This window comes from Channa argus, chromosome 22, assembly GCF_033026475.1.
Source record: "Channa argus isolate prfri chromosome 22, Channa argus male v1.0, whole genome shotgun sequence".
In the NCBI taxonomy this organism is placed as follows: Eukaryota; Metazoa; Chordata; class Actinopteri; order Anabantiformes; family Channidae; genus Channa; species Channa argus.
In genome coordinates this window covers 2,986,012-3,006,474 of record NC_090218.1, presented here as the reverse complement: position 1 = coordinate 3,006,474, position 20,463 = coordinate 2,986,012, and the positions used below count along the sequence as shown (strand labels likewise).

The 20,463-nt window shown below is 39.7% G+C and overlaps 1 protein-coding gene and 1 long non-coding RNA gene across 6 annotated transcripts in view; one reads left to right on the top strand and one right to left on the bottom strand.

Moving 5' to 3' along the window:
- zbtb16a (zinc finger and BTB domain containing 16a) overlaps positions 1-20,463 on the top strand; it is a 128,852-nt gene that overhangs the window by 53,624 nt on the left and 54,765 nt on the right. The gene's annotated exons all lie outside the window — the stretch shown is intronic.
- LOC137108166 (uncharacterized) lies at positions 360-18,787 on the bottom strand. The gene is made up of 2 exons (XR_010912159.1): positions 5,843-18,787; positions 360-3,422 (listed from the first exon to the last, which is right to left on the bottom strand). It is a non-coding gene; the product is annotated as an uncharacterized lncRNA (long non-coding RNA).

Genomic DNA, 20,463 nt, shown 5'->3' with positions numbered 1-20,463 from the left:
CCTTTTATTAAGCAACCTTTGCTTTATCAGGACATGATCCACTGTACCAAAGGCAAATCAATAAATAAAGCAGCACAGCTCTGATTTCATTCAAAACTACATTGATAAAATTCACAACCTTCCTTGCAGCAGTAGTAGAGCTGGTTCTCACACCCAGACTGACAGTCAAAAGACAAAATAACACTACCATTAAAACATATTTAATCTGGTTACTCTTATTCTAATCAGGACAGCACAAACAAGGATGCAATTTTTTTTAAGAAAAAGCTTTGCCAACAGTTGATTTTCTCACCCATAAATCTCAATAAGAAGGGGAAACTTAAAATGGTGTGTAAAAGGAAAAACAGGGAGATCTTAAGTTGTTTCAATTCACAAGTTGGTCAAAACGAATTTAATGGTGACACACATTATTAAAAGCTTTCAGATGTAAGTGCTGCCTACAAAATGAGCTAAAACAAATAATAAATTACATATTTTTAATATTTTTCACCATATTTTCAAGCAACTGCATAATGTAAATAAAAATGTCTCCAACAACATGTAGAGATTTATGTTCTAGTATACCATAGAGATTTGTGATATAGCGATAATGTAGGAGCCGAGTGGCAGGTACATTTGTTATGGATTTGTGAATCCTTCATGAATAAAGTAGGACTGCTATTAAATTTATTGAAAGGGGAAAAAAAGTTCGATATGAAACAATATTACTATGCCGTCTTCTGGGATATACCTGTGCCAGCTGAGAACACACAGAGCAAGGGGCCGAATAAAAAGTAGATCATTTAAAAACCTTTTATGTATCAACAGGTTAATAGTAACTTATGATGTGTACCCATTAACATAAGTTGAAACTGTTGACAGGATATCAAATGGAAAAAAAGAACACTGAAAACTCTAGGAAGAACCACACACTCCACCTTGAGAAAGGCAACCGAGCGGAAGATGTGGGCAGTATATTTTTAGCAACAGTGGCAGCAAGTGCACAAACTTTTTTCTTTCTTTCTTTTTTTTCCTCTTTCCAAGCGGGGCTGTCTTGACGCACAACATCAACCTGTACTGTTACACACATCAGTGTTGATTCATAGCCGCTTTGGTCTGGCGTAAAAGGCAAGACAAGCGCTTCTGTCGAGACGGGCGACTGTTAGGGAAGAGACAGCGCTGAGGCAAAGCCTCTTTGATAGTTTTTGTTGTCTTTTTTTTTGTTTTGTTTTGTTTTGCACTTTTTCAAAAATTTCCCCTCCACCCCTGCCACCACCGTTTGACTTTCAAGGCTTTTCTCAGTCTGATGCAGCGTCTCGATTTTTATCAGGTCTCTCTGTAATGATGACACTTCACCGAGTCCCAAAACCCTCAACGTCAGGCCCTCCTCCCCCTCCTCCACCACCACCACCGCCATCATCCTTCAGCTTGCTTTCAGACAAGACAGAATGCAGGGGAGATGAAGCAAGAGAGTAGAGAGGCTTTTTGGTATGCGCAGCGTGTCGTGGATGTGGAGCGTTTCAGACGCCGGCGCTGCTGCTGCTGCCTCCTCCCTCCCCTCTGTGTCTCACTCTCACTTTCTGCCTGTCTGTCTGTCTGCGTGTCTGTCTGTCTCTCTGTGCTTGTTGTACGGAGGACTTGGCGGCTCGCCAGTCTGGGCTGCCTGCCACCACTGACAGTACAGTATGTACAGTCTACCTTGTGCCAGCTATTTTTTTCCCTCTCGTCTCGTTCTGTCTGTCCTCTTTCCCTGTTGTTGTTGTTTTGTTTTTTTTAATCTCTGCCTGATGTTTAGTGTTTGACAGCATTTGCACAGCCAAAGCCTGCAGATGGGGGTTGGATACAGGGCGGAGAGCTGTGACTCAGCCCCTTTTGGGTGTTTTTTTTTTTTTGAGGTCCTAGATGTTGTTTACTTTAAATGATTGCTTTTCCACAATGAATATACAGTTATACCAGGATACTGACCCTTGATACTGTGCTGTTCTGACCAGAGTATCACAAACAGTACCTGAAGTTTGCATAGTCAGATTTATAATCTGATTTGCCTAGTTTTTTTCTCATATGCTGTACATTATTTAGTCCCAGTCTCTGGATGACAACAAGTAAAATGTTTGGCTTATTTTGTTAAAATGTAATAACGGATTGCAAAAAAGAAATACCCAGCATGAATCAAGACACGATATTGGTGTTATTTCAGGTCACAGGCTGCAGAAATGCACACAAGTGTGGTTATTTCACTGAACTGTATTTTGGCCACTGTTTCAAAATTCATCTGGATTTTAAATCCAACTCATGTGTACATGCACACATGTGCCACTTGTGTGTGTTTGTGTGTTCAAGCTCATTAAACAAGACCAGACCAGACTGATATGATTCAGTTTGTTTTCCATGCGAGCCGATGCAGCATAATAAGATTACCAGTAAGACTCTCCCTGAACACCCGCATCACCATCACTAACTTTTCATCTCACTGCCTTTATAGCTTAAGAGTGTTAATCCTCTGTTTACAGTATGTATACATAGTAAAGAGTTTCTGGATTAGCCGACTGAGTTTGTGTGTGAGAGAGAGAGAGAGACCAAGGGAGAGAGAAGGATAGATGTACATTGAAAATATTCATCTTTATTCAACTAACAGTTGCAAGCTAAGTGTGCTTGCTCAAGGCAAAAATACTTGAATGGAGAGATGGTCTTTGTAACGTATTGCTTGATGCTTGAGAGACCAAAAAAAGTATTTTAATGTAGGTCACGCTGGGTTGTATCATCTACTTCCCCACCTGATTCTTTAACATTGTTTTTCCACTGTGGTGAAGAAAATGGAGGACTTTCCGGTGACATTTACAGTGCTTGTGGAAAGTCTTTGTGGGAGCGGCTCAGATGCGCCCTGACAGCTGATTACACATCTTTATGAATTACTTCATTTTGCTGTTGATTTTAGTAGAGACTTTGTTTTCATAGTGTCACTGCATATGTAGTTGCCAACCAGGGGGCAACATTTGTAGCCATGCGAGGCAAAAGCAGTTTCCCTCTGTGCAAGAAGATAATGATTCTCTCTAGAGACAATAAGACAAGAAGCAGACATAATAATAATGTGCTTTATAGTGAATAAACAGTTTCAGACACAGTTGCTCTTCAGCCATTATACTTGTGAGCTCAATAACAGTTTACCTACAAACACAAATAAGTTTCTACATTATTGATTGCAACATGACTTTCAATGACAATCCCCTGGCATTTGGAGTCATATCGCACTGTTTCACACAGCATTCACCAGTTTGGTATGCTTGTGTTTGGTTTGTGCATTAGTCAGCCAGTACAGTGTCTTTCCAGAGAGAGGTTTGCAGTTTAGGATAGTGTTTCTCCCTGGCCTGAAGGGAATGTGTCTTTTAAGTCATCCAAGTTGATAGCATTATGTTCCCTGTTGGTTGAGCTTTTTGGGTTTTATGCTATAAAAGAAACATGGGGCTCTTTAGTTTACTTAAAGCACACATGTAGAAATAGGAAGATTCAGACAATGGCTAAATAGTAAAATTGATTTTAAAGAAAAAAAATCCAGTGATACACAGAAGTACTTGTTATTGTGTGTGTGCACATGAGATAATTGTTTATATTTTTCTGTAGTCTGGTTTATATGATCTCAACAGTACATATTAACTAGCATTACTGTGAATGTGCCGGAGTAAACCATACTGTAAATCTTGTATTCCTGCTGTCTCTGACCAGATGTTCATCTCAGCTCCCTAAAATTAAAAGCTTTGTTCCAATCTGAGTATGGGAGTAAAATGCCCACGTAAATGCCCAGATTGTTTAGATGAGATAAAAACGCAAAGAATTTGGATATGAATGTAGCGAGGCGGGAGGACTACTTTCCCATTGCTCTTTGTCCATTTCCATCTCTGTGGCGTTCGTTTGGCTGTAGGCTAGTCGGCTGTTTTGGTGTTGTGCCAGCTCTTCCCTCACAGTGATGACGACATATTTGTGCCGGCAGGTCTGGATGTTCTGCCAGCATTCCAGCATTTATGATCGCTCGCAGATGTGAGTCCAGGAACACACTGTACTGTACCCAAACCCAGAAATTAATGAAACTTGACTGCCTTCCAGGCCACAAATTCCTAAATGTGCGTGTGTGTCCGTCTGTGTTTGTGTGTGTGAGTCTGACTGTGTGTATGTATGAGTGAGAAAAAGACAGGAGACTCGAGGGAGGGAGGGGTGGCAGGGGAAAGTGCTATTAAAAGCATGTAGTAGGGAAAGAACTCCAGAAAAAAATGACAGTGTTAGGCAGTATTCATGTACATTTTTTTTATCACAGCTGATCGTCTGTCCTGCTTGCATGCATGCGCACAGCCGCACACATACACACACACACACACACACGCACACACACACCTTCCAATGTTGTTTCTCTGGGTGTATTACCACAAGATGACAGACAGAGTGGATAAACAGCAGTAGCTCATTCTCTAGTAGCATAACATTACTTCGTCACTAACCTAAAGCTCCCCCTTTGCCCTGCGCTTCTTGTAATACTTCCCCAGACCTGTTGATTTACGGGTCCACACACCACTGAGATTATGCAGCTGGACAAATCTCAGCTGGCTTATATTACGTGAGAGGAGTGCATGTTGGGGACACACAAGTGAGAGGTAACACAAGCAGCAGAGGTCGACTTATAACACTGTGGCATCAGCCATTGCTGTCAGGCAGATATTTTTATTTCCCTAGCAGAGAGGTGAGTGGAGGTAGAGGGGGGAGAACTTGTTAGACCTCTGTACTGAGCAAATGTGACTTCATTGGAAACGTGTTACTTTGAGCAGCTGTGTCCTTAGCCAGAACTCAGTGTACCTGCGCTGTGGGCTTCCTGGAAAAAGCTGTGGTTTTAAAGAAATAAACAAAAAAAAATAGCCAAGCCAAACAGTGCGAGAGGGATGATCCTCTGGGTCTTTAGTGGACCAGGTTGACAGCTGTGCATCTGGAAGCACATTCAGACCAATGTCCTGCATTTCCAATGTCCTGTTGTTTTAAATGTCGTTTTGCTCAACATGGTCCTACCTGACATGGGTAGCTGCCTTACTGGAAGGGTATTCAGGAGTGAGGGCATTTGCTGTAACTTGCACTGCTGGGAAAGGTGTCACTTACTAGCAAAGAATGTCTCATGCTGTAATAATAAGTTTTGCAGCATGTCATTTCAGAACTAGGATTTAGCCACTAAAGTATATGAAGCTTTTTTACTGTGAGGACTAAGGCTGGTGGTGTTGGAGAGTCCATCTGTCAACTCATTTGTATTTACATGTAGACAGTCAAATCCAGGAACTCCTGACTTTTACAGGCTTGTCTCCTGAAATGACAATCTTACATTAACTGTTTCCCCAAGTATGTCATGGTGGTTACGTTATTCCAGGGTGGATTTTGTCAGAGTGATATTTTTTATGTATTTAATTTTTAAAATGATGAAGTCCGCCAGTTTTTTTTTTATTTTTAGTTTTTTTTTGCACTGCCTTGAACTTGTTGGAGTAAATGCCTGATTGTGGATCAGGTTAGGGAAGGGTCATGTTGAGCTCCTGCTATTATGGTATCACCTTGTCAGACCTTTTAAAAACATTAACTTACAATTACATATCATTTTACGTGGGAATGCATTCATGTAAAAACTTCAATATGATTAATACAAGCAGAAATGCAAGAATTCTTAATTATTAACTCTCATTATACTATTAATCCTTAGAATAAGTTGGTGAAAAAACACAATTTAGAATCATTTGTAAATGCTAAACTCTTATTTTTAAGATGTGAACAAGATTAAACTACCTTTCAGCATAACAACAGCTAATAAAATAATCCCATAAAATCCATTTATTGCAAATTTTACCTGTGGCACTGGTTACTCCATAAGTCTGTCAATCAAAAAGTTAGATGGGGAAACTCAGAGTTGACTTTTCAGACCTCTCTATTTTCATACAAGAAAAAAAAACAGGAGGATTTGATCCTATTCCTTTTATTACAGGGATGTTGCAGCTTTAAATCCTTTTGGTTGCTAAGTAGCAAGTGCCCCTGTGCTCCCTTAATGGGCCTGATTTGGTATTCCGCTCTGATGCCAAGTCTTATTTTTGTATGCGAGACAAAGTGTTTTGATAGAGGGTGATTGCTGAAACGTCTGTGTGTCTACCAAAGGCTGTCTTTTTTTTTTCTTTTTTTGTGGAGAGTGAGAGTTTTATGGCCTCTCACAGTACAGTACACTGTGTGCCTTCTGCTCAAAACAAGAACACAGTCGATTGAATTTTGGATTCGCTTCATCATCCCTCCCTCCTCCCAGCAGCTTTGTTGTCAGCGAGCAGCATGTGTGTGTATGTATCTGAGAGAGATGTAAGTGCTTGCTGTGTGTGTTCAATGCATGTGTGTATATGTGTGTGTGTATGTGTTTGTGTGTGTGTGTGTGTGTGTGTGTGGTAAGAGTCAATTATTGCAAAAGGCTGCCAATTAATTTGCTCTCCTGGAAATGCGAATGATACTGTTGAACGCACACACTCAAACACATGTGTACACACACACACTTACACTCTCATTTACACACAAACATGTGGTAAGCTACGCTGCTCACCATTAACTCGAAAGGAAAAAGAAGATACACAGGCTGCAGACATTTGTTTGCTTCAGAGTGTGATGTTAAATTAGGTCGTGTGTGTGTGTGTTTTGGGGTCTCTTACTGGCTGAATAGTGAGCATTGCTCAAGGGGGCTAAAGCAGGATCAGGTGGAATTGCTTGTTCTAGTCTCTAGGTATTCTGAGAGAGTCTTTTTTTAGGCAAGGGTCCTTCAGACTGTCTCAGGGCATTCGGATGTTAGAGGGGCAAAGCTGATTGTGAATCCTCAACAACACTTGCATGCTCCAAGAAAGCCTCAGTTTTAAGGTGCTTGTCAGGCACTGTCAGCATCATAAACATATATACAGACAAATAACCCCCCCTACTACAATGCTTATAGAAAAGCAATTGTTTTGTGCAGGGAAGTTGTTGTACTTCTCTATACAACTTCCAGACAGATCATATGATTTATTAAACTGATCCTGGTGTTTTATAATGAATGGTTCGTCTCACGAAACCATCTTCCCTGTATTATGTGACAAACGGACAGTACATAAGGAGGAAATGTATATTTGCAAATTCCCCAAATAATGAAAGGTCTGCATGAGTTAAAAAAAAAACAGCATGACCACAAGAAACTGAAGTTAACCAAAGAAAACATCGGTTATGTAAAGGCTACAAAGTGTGTATGTGAGAGTGTGTATTTGCGGTACTGGCAAGGTCCAGTTGTGTAGTTCTGTATAGTAATTAGTGGTGTTTGCCACATTTAGAGGAGGTGCTGCTATGTGTATCTGGACTGCACATGTTCATATAAGCTGCATTTGGTTTTTATTCGTGTTTTTGTATGTTTCTCTTTGATTTCTAATTATTCTTTGCAACCATATTCCCACAGATCAGTGAAGTTCCATAACCTTATCTCACTTCCTGCATGTTCTGTCAAAGCAGGCCTACATACAGTGCATACGTACTGGCATGTGCATGTGGGAGGGGGGAAGGAGGGTTTGTGCATGCATTACAAACACCTCCCTCCCAAAACAAAAAAAAAAGGTATTTGCAGTGAAGAGAGGTTGGTAGTACAGGGGGTAGATAAGGTTGTGAGAGCAGGAGGCTAAATTTAAATCGTAATTGGCCGACTTCCACAAGCTTGTGGGCATTTTAATGAGTCATAATAACTTCATTTAAAACCAGCTGAGCAGAAAATAGATTGGAGAGGAGCCTGTGGCTAGTATGGATTTGTGTTGCTTTGTGTGAGTGTGAGTGCGCGTGCATGCATTGAGCTTGACTGTAAAACCTACAGACATGCACACACTCACACACATAACGCAGAACCCAAGCGGTGCGACATTTGTCTAGGATAGCTCACAAAATAACAATAGGGGTACTTTTCATGCGGTGTTGCTTGTATGTTTGTAGAAAGTAATGACACAAACTGCACATTTTAATGTGTCAGACATCCACTCTAGACACGCAGCTAATTCTACTGTGCTCAATATCCAAAATAATATCGCGTTTTCACTTTAGCTTGACCAGACCTGCTCAGGTTTACCTTTTTTTTTCGTAGTAGCTGTTGAGGTGCGATCATTTATGAATAGTTGGAGATGTGGTTTAGTGACCTCACATATTTCCCTACTTATTGTAGCTCCACTTTCTGCAGAGAGCATGTCTGTTTCTGAACTTAAATATTCCCTGTGTGGTCCTTAATAAACAGCAGTGCGGCCAACAATTTGTACTGTAATGCAAATTTAATTATTATACTCTGTAACGTGTGAAAGAATTTTTATGCTTCATTTTGCCATCTAATACATTATATAGTTCACTATGTAAAATTCTCTTTACTAGAAGCACTGCAAAGAAAAAAACAATCCACTTTAACTTCTAATAGATTGCAAGCAGTATTTGAAATTAGTGGCAGGAATCAGATGGCTTGTACAGTATGTAGCTCAGAGAGCCTGATACTGCTTCATTGTGCATAGATTAAATCACATATAATAATGTAACTCCAAGTGTCATGTGTACTAATATCTAAGCATGAAAGGTTCTGTCTGTCTCAGGGTACATGTGTCTCGTAAACCTCCCGAAACTCTGCAGCTGTCAGGACCGTGGACACAAACACCAAATTGCAGCTTCCTCTGACAATCCCTTTTTTGCATTGCTACCATCATCTACTTATGAGCTGGACAGGGAGCCATACCTGGAATTAAAGTAGGATTTATTCCACGAGATAGACAGTGTGTGTGGCTGAGTCCTGCTATGAAAAAAGTCAAACCACTGTTCCTGTTTCAAAAATGCCTCAAATTTCTCCAGCATTATGCCGCACAGTAATACATTGTTCTCGTAATGATATAACAGTGTGTCATACATTCACGCTGGCTATTAGATTTTCACTGCCACTTGTCGCAGTTTCTGTAATGAGCCCCTGGTATGCACTGACATCGGCAGAAATGGAAGTCAGCCAATCAAAGTTGACAGCTTCTTCATTGTGTCACAGCAGTATGTGTAATTAGGCAGGTTTTACATGAGTGTAGACAGTCACACACTTCTCCGTTCACATGTCCTGTTGTTCTTCTGATGGATTATTTGCCTGCTCATGCCCAGGGCTTCAAATCAAGGCTGTATTTAGTCACTGCTGATCCCATGTTAATAAAGGCCTGGGACAAATGCATTTTTCTATATAACTTATCTGTACCATGGGTCAATCCGATGAATGAATAATTATTACATTTTATTTTCCTTGCCCAGTCCAGACAGCATATCTCTTAAATCATGCCTTTTTATGTTGCACACTCCTATATTATTTAATAGAACCCAGAACTCCACTCATGCCTTTGACAGTTTGCTTTAGCATGCTAAAACATGTCTGTAAATCTGAATGAAATGTCATGCAAGAGATCTTGATTCTGTCCCAAATGGGGGAACAGAGTGAGGGGATTGTTTGTGACACAAATAGTAATAAAAGTAAATATTCTCTTAGGCACGACCTTTTATTGCATTATGTAAGTTGGCCAATAGCTCTGGGAAACTTTTTAGATCAATTTCGCAGCGCAGATTAGAAAGCTATGAATCCCATTTATGGAAGAGCTCCCTCATGAAATGCTCTTTGAAACTTTTATATTTTCGGATGAAGAGAGAATGAACGCGGCTAAGCAAAGATCTGCCGACGGCACTTTCATGTGGGGGGAAGAAAGAAAGCAAGAGAAAGTGAAAGGAGACAGAGCGAGTGAGGCAGAGGGAGAAGATAAAAGCACTCCCAAAGCCATCTGGAAGTAGCCAGGACACACAAGGATTGCTTTTATGCTACTAATTCCACTGGGAGGTGCGACATAAAAGCAAAGCATGGATATTGTGTTATAACTGTTGAAAACAAGCAAGTGGCCACAGAATACTAATATGGCCGGTCAGAGGGAAAAGCACTTCAATCCAGGAGTAAATAGGCTTTTTGGAAGACCCCCAACCCCCCACCCTAAAGCATTTTGTGGGTGTTGGAGGGGTATAGCGTGTATTGATTTGCAACTCTTAGTTTACTATCTTGCAGGCAGTTTCTGAAGAACTGTACAGACTTTAAGGCAAGACACGTTTCTGATGCAGTGCTGTGCGTTTGATCATTAGCTGCTGTATTGAATGCATTTAATCTGGAAGAATTCTGATTATCATCCAACTTTACAGGATGAGGCCATTAACAATAACAATGCATCTCTTAATGCTGAACCCTATTTCCTCTGTATGTCTTTGCCAGGGACCCCAGTAAAAACGCAGCAGTACAATCGCACCGCTGCACTGGGTGACATGTTTCTTTCTAATAAAGTGTGACCTGAGTAGTTTTGTTAAATTCTCATGAGAGAAAAAAAAGGTTTCAGTACACTAGACATAATATAAATGCTCTAAAAATGTGTGACCATTTTGAGCCTCCAGGAAAAAAGTATTTGGTATATATTTTTCATAACGAAGACTGCGTCTTACTTATGTGTTTTATCGTGACTTTGTATAGTGCTCTGAAGTAAGACTGTTAGCTACGTATCTGTGAGATACCTACGGTGAAACAGAGCTTCTGGAGCAACATTTCAAAAATGAAGAGTTATCCTTTAAAGATGTTGAGTTTCTGTTGAAGTCTTTTTAGGAGCCACAACCCCTCAACTAATTGTTGTAATCATTGTATGACCACCTAAAATTAACTGTTAATATTTACTAAACCCCCAACAGCCCATTCCCCTCCCCAGCTGTGCAGTGCCGGTCTAAGCCCGGTAGAAATTGGGGAGGGTTGCGTCAGGAAGGGCATCCGGTGTAAAAACTGTGCCAAATCAACATGCTGACAATGATCCGCTGTGGCGACCCTGAACTCACGGGATAAGCCGAAAAATAAATTTTAAAAATTACTAAACGCTATAGTGCGTAAGTATGTCCTAGACAACACAACAGGAACCAACAAAACAGTTACAAAAATCACCGCTAGTTCACTTTCCACACAGACTACCTGAGGTTAGTCTCATGCTGTATTACTTTGCTTTGAGCCTGTATAAATTCTGTTCAAACTGAACCAAAACAACTTTACTTGACTGCTCTTAAATGCAAGTGCATGTAAATGTAAAGGTTTTTAAAGTGGGATTGCTTTATTATTAATTATGTCCTCTAAATATGAGAAGGCATCCCTGTGGGTTAAACTGAAAGACATGAAGAGTACACAGACATAATGAGTGCACCCAGCATGCACACATCTCAAATACAGATGTTCCTGTCAAACTGCAACCTACTTTCAGATATAAAAAAAAAAAAACTTAGAAATTTAAAATTCATTTAAAAATACACAAAATTCCATGTTAACTGTTTTCATTCATTTTGATTGAAATGAATAAATCTGCTCCTTGGACATGGTAGAGCAAACACACCTGAAATAAATAGAAAGTGTCTCAACCTGGTATGTTGTGTCACATTTGCCTTTAGTGACACACACAAAATCAAAGTATGATCTTCACCAAGGTTAGAGGCCTTAGAACATGATGATAAACAGAGTAATTTTTGACTGCTTAAGTACAGTAATTGCACATTAAATTGATTTTCTCAGGCAAGGTTTTGTACAATTACCTTCAGATTTTTGGCTTTGGTCTTTTTGGCTCATCAGATTTAATCAATTAATGCATTTGTTTTAATGAGACTGTGCTACAAGTTTATATTGCAGATATCTGAAATCTAAAATATTATTTTTGTGACATTGCATGAATACAACTTCAGAATATTAAGAAAAACAGGGAGCCATAATAAATAAAAACATATATTCACCACATGTAAACTGTTAACATGTAGTGTAATTTCATGATTTCACAAACACAATAACGACCTTACTCAGAGAGCAGCTAGTGAGGACAGGCAAACTCTTTGAACCCTTTAGTAACATTTGGCCTATTTCTACCTCCGCTGATCATACCCCCCCTCCACCATTACTTCCACCCACACATATTCACACACACTTCCCTACTTTTGGCTACCTACCAAGGACTATCATTGCCTCTACAGTATCACTTCTGCTGCACTCACATACTGTACGGTGACCCTTGAAAGTTTTTTTAACCTTTCATAATCTTCTCCTGCATAAATATGGCCTACGATATCAAAGATACCCTAGAACAACTGAGACAAATCATTGTGCATATGATTTAAAATATTTGCATGTGGCAAAAGCACTTAAAGCATTTAAGATTATCACTTCATTTTAAGAGGACATTAGAGCCAGAGTTTCAATTAATGGCATGAGAGTGAAGTGTGAGCCTGGGAGGCCCTGTCATATTTAAAGAAGACAAATCTCACCATCTAATATTGACAAGGTTTGTAGAAGTGTGTCAAGGTTCCAACAAAGGAGATTTTTGAGTTTGGACTCTACCAGTCAACTGTCTGGCAGAGTGAGCCCTGTAAAAGGGAGGTTATAAGGTTAACGTCTATGAAAATAAAGGCCTTTCTTGAAGTGGCTAATGTCAGTGTTCATGAGCTGACCATCAGGAGAGCACTGAGCAATAGAATCCATGGACCTGAAACAAGCAGTTGCTTAAATTAGGCCAGCGAACACCAGTTGAAGCTGTTGGAAGGAGAAATGGGTTTAAAATCTTCCTAAGCCCATGTGCAGGGCTGAAACGGCCACCATTAGTTGGAAACTGGCTAGTTTGTGGAAGGATGAGAGCAAACAAATTCCACTGAATGTGGTCAAATTTGTACAATTATTTAGTCTTTTTTTTCTTTTTATTAAACTAACACTAGCATGATGCTCAACACCAATCCCTTCTGCTCTGCCCCACCCACCATGTCCTTGCTTTGCTACACTGTACCTTGCTCCACGTAACACTTCAGACAATTGTTATAGAATTACAAGGATTTTTTTTTTTAGTTTAGTTTCATGGAAAGTTTGGCAACATCCTGCTGACGGCTGTGTTCTCAGCTGACTAGAGAGGTAATGTTTGTACATTAAGGCCTAACATAGATATTCTAAACAGTTATCAGTTAATAAGAAATTTCAGTTAGGAAGGTCTTTGTTTTGAGGCAACTGACAGTGTATTGACTTTTGCACCATTGGGGCTGATTTGCAGTATAAGAATCTTATAAACAGGTATATTCTTTAGCCATTTTGTGGGTATTTTGTTTCCTTTCTAATCTACCTAAAGATGAATTTAACAATAAAGCTCTACACGCTGGTTTACTCTAGTTTATCAGTCTTAGCAGTCAACAGAACTGCAAATTCGTTCCTCCCAATCTGTTCTTTTTTTAGGACTGTATGTGTCTATATACAATGCACTATGTATGCCGTAAGCAATGTCTATTAACTTTATTGTAGCACAAAATAAAAGCATCTGATGAAGACAGCCAGAAGGCTGAGCTCATGCTCTCATAAATGATAACTAATTGGATCTCAATGTCATCTGTGCTGTGGGTCTGGACATAATCTGAACATGAGGGATTTTCTTCATCTTTTTTGACTTTACTCACCAAATAATATCCTTACTCTGACATCTAATTTGGGAGAAAACAGATGACTTAATGGAAAAGAGCTAGTAACCTCTGTATGGTGTCATTTGGCAGATAACATGGGCTTGATGACTGCAAGTTTTGTGGTATTTTGAGGTAGGTTTATTCCCCTAAATAGCTCTGGTTGTGAGATTTCCCTAATTGATCCGATTTGTCCGTTTGAAGTCAGCTCTTAAGTTTTATGTGGAAGATTTAACAGGGTGGGAGAGAGCGTTTTTGGAATCAAACAAAATAAACAAGTATGTAAATCAATGCACCTGAACGCAGTAAAAAAAAAAAAAACAACTGCATGTTTCAAGCATTTCCTGTTGTTTAGCCATTTGGATATCCTATCATCTGCAGTCTCAGCCATGTCTCCAGTTGTTTCTGTTGGCTCAGCTTGGCCTCTTTCCTTGGCTGAACTGTCTCACATCAACAATTGTTGAGCAATGTTTTAGCTGGCTTTTTTGGTTGTATCAATAACTATTCTCCTGCCATGTCATGGGAATGTGCAGACATATACCTCCTTTTCTAATTGTAGAGGAAAAAATTGATTGCTTCTTTTTAAATGCAGTGTTTAGATTGTGTTTCAGTTTGGAAATCCAAGTTCCTCTCCTCCAGTTTGCACTAGTGTCTCTTTTTGCTTTCTCACACTTTTACTACCCAAGTGAACACTCTTTTCCCTTATTTGCCTCATGACTCCAGCCTTAATAAACTTAGCATTGCCTTTGACAATGTGTGAGTTAAAAGCATAAAATAATGGCCTCTAAACAAAAGCTTCATGTAGGTTATTGACCCAGGGAGGGGGAGAGTATGTGTAGCTGTCATCTACTCCTTGCATGATTTTCTCTTGTGGCCATTTTGGTGCACTCTACACAAAAAAGGAGAAGATAGGCAGAGAGTGATGACAAGACATGACGACTGTGAAAAGTGTTGTAATCCAGTACACATGAGTTTCCCCAGCATCTGACTAGAACGCTTAACATGAAACTGTGTGAATGCAAAGTGTCTGCCACGCAACTTTTAGTCAGCAGCAGCTCAGTGCCACATTGACATTCTTTGCTTTGGCTTTACCTTATTTGGTTTCATTATTTAATTTTATTCTCCAGTGGTACTTGGTGGCGATGTTTGCTTCTTACTGTAGAAGAACAAAGTAAAAATAAAGGGCAACATGTGTTGCTAATTTTGTGCAATCTACTTAAACCTCAATCCTCCACCAGCAGCACTACCCAAGCAGCAAACGACAGCTAAAATGACTTTTCCTGCCCTGATCCTGGAGCCATCTCATCCAGTCTTCTCTTGAACTATAAATGCATTTACAGCACTGTAAAGAGGATGTGAATTGCTGTATTCCCAGCAGCTGGCTGGGCCAACAGTCACAGGGCTACGGGTTCAACCGCTGGTCAGAGTCTCAGGTCTATTGGTTTGTCCTCCTTCCGAGCACACATAGAATAAAACTAATATTGTATGCAAATTTGCTTTCTGCCCTGTTAGTGGCATGCCTGAAACTGATGATGTCAGTTTGTCCAACATGCAGTGCAAGAGAACACAGCCAGATCAGTCTAACAATAGTTGTCAATCTCCAGTAAATGGAGACCGTCTTCATTAAAAATAGCACTGTTGTTGTTGTTCGGACATTTTAAGTTGCCTGTGTTTATCTCTTTGGTCATCCAAACGATGAATCTGTTGTCCCTAAAGCCAAGGTGTAATATGACAGAGTTTACAAAGTCTGTGACTTTGACAGTAAAAGCAGACTCCATTTTTAAAACCATGTCCACGTCCAAGTAGTAAACTCAACAATAACTAAATATATTGGCAGTAGATCAGTTAAGTGGATTAGGAAGAATCTGACAAACATGTTTGATTTGTGTTGATGCTTTGAATTGTAAAAGGCTAAGAGGACAGTTTTTAGTGATGTTCCATAACCCACTTTGCCTCATGATAAGGCATCTCAAAATTTAACAGGCATATTGCCATGTAATTGACTGATTGCTGTCAAGATGTTAATGATAATCCTTCTTGATTGCATTGACCCTGTGGTCTTGCCTCTAGTCTCAGCCTCAACGTAAACCTTTTAGCCCTGTTACTACCAAGGATTAAATGGTAAAATTATGCCACTAGGAAGGCTGCAGTCTTGCACTTTATCAACAGAACATGCCAAGATTTGCAAAAATCAATAATTTTTAAAAATCGTGTTTACTGTTAACACTCTCTGGACACTGTGTACATTGCAATAAAGATCCAAAACTACTATATGGGTGCAGCCAGCTTTTGTTTGATGCCAAATTGCTTTGGAAACTACTCTTGAGTAAAAGAGCTGGTTTGAAGTTTGAGCAGCAGACATTCAACAAATTCACTTAATGCTGAAGAAATAAACAAGGCTCAAATTTGAGCTCCCAAAGAAGAATTAAAAGAGAGAAGCATAGTAAAAATGTCAGGGTATGAAAAACGTTGGAGCGTCTTTTAAGCAGGACATTTTGAAGATAACAAAGTTGAAAACATTGGGATCTCACGTTGACTTATTCTCACGTTGACAAATGTTTTTGTCTTAATGTCTTGAGTTTTTGTAATTTATTCGTCCTTCTGTGAATAGCAGATTTTACATTCACTTACTGCCTCACTGTACTTTCTAGTTGTTTTATGTTCCCGTTGAACGTTTATTTATTTTAAAGCTCAATTAATAGAACCGACATTTGCTACTCAATAATCAATAGTTAATAGTGAATATAAAATGTTTGCTTACCATGGTCGCAAGAATGTCCTGTTGCTTTTTTTTTTTTTTTTTTTTTTTTCAGTTTTTTAATACAATTCAATTTTGCAGTAGGTTGAAGGGCATTTTGTAATATCCACACCTCCTAACTGGATACATCTTGAAAATGTGAATGCACTGCATTTATACAATTTAAGGCATTCAGTTTAAAAATAAATAAATACAACTTACACATCCACATCATCTTCCCCAAGCTTCAATTACTGTTAATGCATTTCAGTACAGGTGGTCTTTAAGTAAGTGATATATTTTTTTCCACTTCACATTCTCTACTGCTCACTTCCAGTCAGATTAAATTGCTTCTAAGATGTTCTACTTTATTGCATCAGGGTCATATTGTCAAGTGTCAGCCAATATGGATCTCTGTGAACACTGACAACCAGAAATTCAGCCCTGCGTGATTACAAGGGTTCACAGAAATCTAATGCTCATGTACATTTCGCTAGAATCCCACCCACCCCTGTCCAACCACTATCTATTAACACCAGGCCCTGAAGATTGTGAGAAATTGCTCACTTTGGAATTTTAGAGCAGCCCAACTTACTTCCTGTCTCTTCACACCATGAGACCCCCATCGGTTCCCCCATGCATCCAACTCTTGTTTCCTTTCTTGCATGTCTTAGTACTAACCTACGTACCTACACACACACACACACACACACACACACACACACACACACACACACACACACACACACACCAAAGGTCCTGAAGACATCCTTGTGTCCATGGCCTGCAGGAGCACACGGTTACATGTCAAAGCCTCATTTTCTTTTCTCTTTTTGAAAACACAGGGGGGTCAAAAGCAAAGCTGAAAACACATGGCACCTTTCACCTCTAAGGGTAGCCAGGGATGGGGGAGGCCTGGATTTGGAGACGGTGGAGGGTGTTTTGAAACATTTGGTCAGTGTCTGGTAACACCAGAGTAATTGCTGTTACTGGACAGCAAGATAGGACAAAGTGTGGTTTTGTGTGTGTCTTTGTGTGTGTGTGTGTGTGTGTTCTTTCAGTTTTTACAGCCTGGATATTTTTTTTTTTTCACCAACATTTTATTTGCCATTTTATTTTAGAGACACGGGGACACAACACTGCTTGACTCATTTTGCACTTATAATTAATTAATTAATTAATTATAAACAATTTGTAAACTCTAGTGTTTTATTCACTCCCTGGTTTCTCTACAGTCATGTTTTCTGATAATAACCTCATTCTCTTAATAACCTTGATTTCCAATATATTTCAAAATGCTTCATACTTGTCAACAAATTAACAATATGAAGCATCTACAGCCACTCAGTTCATCCCAATCATGTATTTTTTTGAGGAAAGAGTAGCAATTTCAGTAACAATTTTAAAATGCTGATGTTTGATAGATAACAGGGAATTTTAGCACGGCTGCATAGATGCTAGAAGCTCTAAAGACACATAATTTGACTTGATGGTTGTGGTGCTTGATGAAAAGTCAGGGCATCACCAAAGTTAGTACAGTTTATCTTTTAGCATTTATATCTGTACTAGGTTGACAATCTAACAAATAGTTTTAGATTTTAATTTAAATTTCACCTAAACAACAAAAAAAGTAAAAACTGCATAAGGACTCTCATAAACACATCATTCTGAGTTATGAAGTTATTATCATTATGTTGCCATTTGACTCCAGAGCCAATGCCACATGTACCATAATTTGACTGTAATTATCTCAAAAACTTGAAATTACAGCCATTTAGAAACCAGAAGACATTCTTAAATGTAACACGTGTATCTATACCCATTTGTGCCAATGCACACTCTAATTCAAGACATCAAGACAGTTGGGAAGAAAGGACGATGGAAGATAAGGTGGTAGAAGAGTAGGAAGTGACTCCAGGAAAAGAGGGATGGATGTGTGGACTGAGATGCCCTCGATCTCCCAGGGGGCAAAAGCTCTGGAAATGGCTTCATCGTTCAGAGAAAGTAAGGCAAAGGAGAGAGAGAAATAAACAGTACAAGAGAACAGGGAACAGTGAGGGCAGGAAACTGTCTGTGACCTACTGGACAAACAAATTGGTTTGGAGGCATATTGGATTAAGAGGTTGAGCTGGGCAAAAAAAACAAGAGTGACGGATGTTGCAATGTGAGCTCATCCATTTTGGCTGAATTTGGAGGCTTCACGTAGAAGTGTGTTGTGTGGCTTTAGGTGTGTCTGTGTGTGTGTGTTTGTGTGTGCACGTGCACGTCCACGTGCGTTCTTGTGCAAGCGAGCGAACGCTCTGCAAGTCAATATTTGTCTGCTTTGCCACGTCCCTAGACATCCTATTCGCTGCAACAGACTGTAAAGCTGTCAAATGCGACCTGAATATTCTCTGTCTTCATCTGTTTCCTCCTTTTTCTCTCCCTCCCTCCTCCTCATGCACTCTCACTTCCCTTTGATTTCTTTTTCCTTTCCGTCGATAACAATATCATCGGGAGCAAACATGTTCCTGTGCTTTTGATGGCTTGTCTCCCCCCCCCCCCCCCCCCGCACCCCCCCTCCCTCACAAAAAAGCAAGATTATCTCCTCTTATCTATAGCACTGTGTTTGCTCACATTATAAATTCATTTTTGTCCGCGTATGTGTGTGTCTGCCTGACATTTGTCAGAGCCAACACAGGTTTTATAGTTACTGCATTATAATCTACATGCAGTAGGTGTTCATCCCGGTACATCTGCTTCATGTTCGTCCAGTGCTCTTTTACACATTACAAAGCCTGATAGTTGAAATGTAAATGTATTGTATGGTTTGCCCTTCATCAATTGGTCATATTACACTGTTGTCCATAAAGTTGGAAAGTTTTTTTTTTGAGACAAAGCTCTTTTTTGCAAAGGTTAAATATGGTTTAATTATCACTTTTACATGTTTGGAAGAGATTCATCAGTAAAGTTTTGAGAAGATATACACTCTATCTATAAAGAATAAATCACATTGTCACAATAATTTCATGAGAAGAGGTAGAAAATATTTTATTTCAACTTCATCAGCATCTCTAAAGCAAAGCATAGCAAAGCAACTGAAAAACAAAGGGAAACTAACTTAAAAAGTTAATTTAAGTCAGCAAAATCATAACTATGCTACAAATATACCCCACTTGTGTCTTGTCCCGAATCCTGTGTTGCTCTTATGTTTTATTAATTTAATGTTGGAATATGATTTTTAACACAAATAAAAAGCACAGAGGTGTTAAAAGTTCTGGTACTTTGAGAGATTTATGTTAACTAAATAAATGTATTTCCTAACCTGTAAGACTGTTAAATAAATTGCTGTGGGTTCACCACTGTTATGCATCTAAATGGAAATTCTTCTCAACTGTGTGTGCTGTAAGACCAGTGTAATAATGTGCCTGTGCTGTGGCGCCATACTGCAGATTCATCCTGAGTTTGTGTGTGTGTGTGTGTGTGTGTGTGTGTGGGTGTGAGTATGCTTTATTATTTTGAGAGGCAGCCTGGCACGGGCCCAGTCTTTTCTGAGCCTTGATAAAAACGTGCTGGGAGCATGACGGTATACACCTACTCCACTACAGGGTACAGGCAGTACCGTGGCCTGTCCTCTCCAATTGGCAGCCTCTCTGCTGCTGTACCACTGATAAGAGGCTGGTGTAAATAAAACTGTACAGCACGGCTCGTTATAACGCTGAAGGTAGAGTGAGGGTGGCAGAGGGGAATAAGAGAGAGTGAGCGTGTGGTGTCTGTACTCATTGTTCTGACAGCATACTGTGTCTGTGTGTGTTCCTTGCAGACTGAGACTTAGAGTAGGGATAATTTTTGCCACTGCTGCTTCACCTTGATTCTATGTCAAACGTTATCAATTCAAAGAGTGAGAATAGAGGTCATGTGTTGAGGTTATAGGAATGAATGAAAGTCGTCACAAGTATTGTACAGCCTGTGTGTGTGTGTGTGTGTGTGTGTGTGTGTGTGTGTGTGTGTGTGTGTGTGTGTGTGTGTGTGTGTACGGGAGAAAGGGGGGGGATGTCTGTTTATGGATTTTTGCTGTTTTTTGGTACTGGGAGTACTGTCTTACGTAAGCCATTTATGTAGGCTCAGTGAACAGCCAGGCTATGTTTTTGTTGGTGACTGCGCTTGTCTGCCCCCCCCCCCCCATCCCCTCTGTCTCACACACACACACGCACACACACACACACACACAC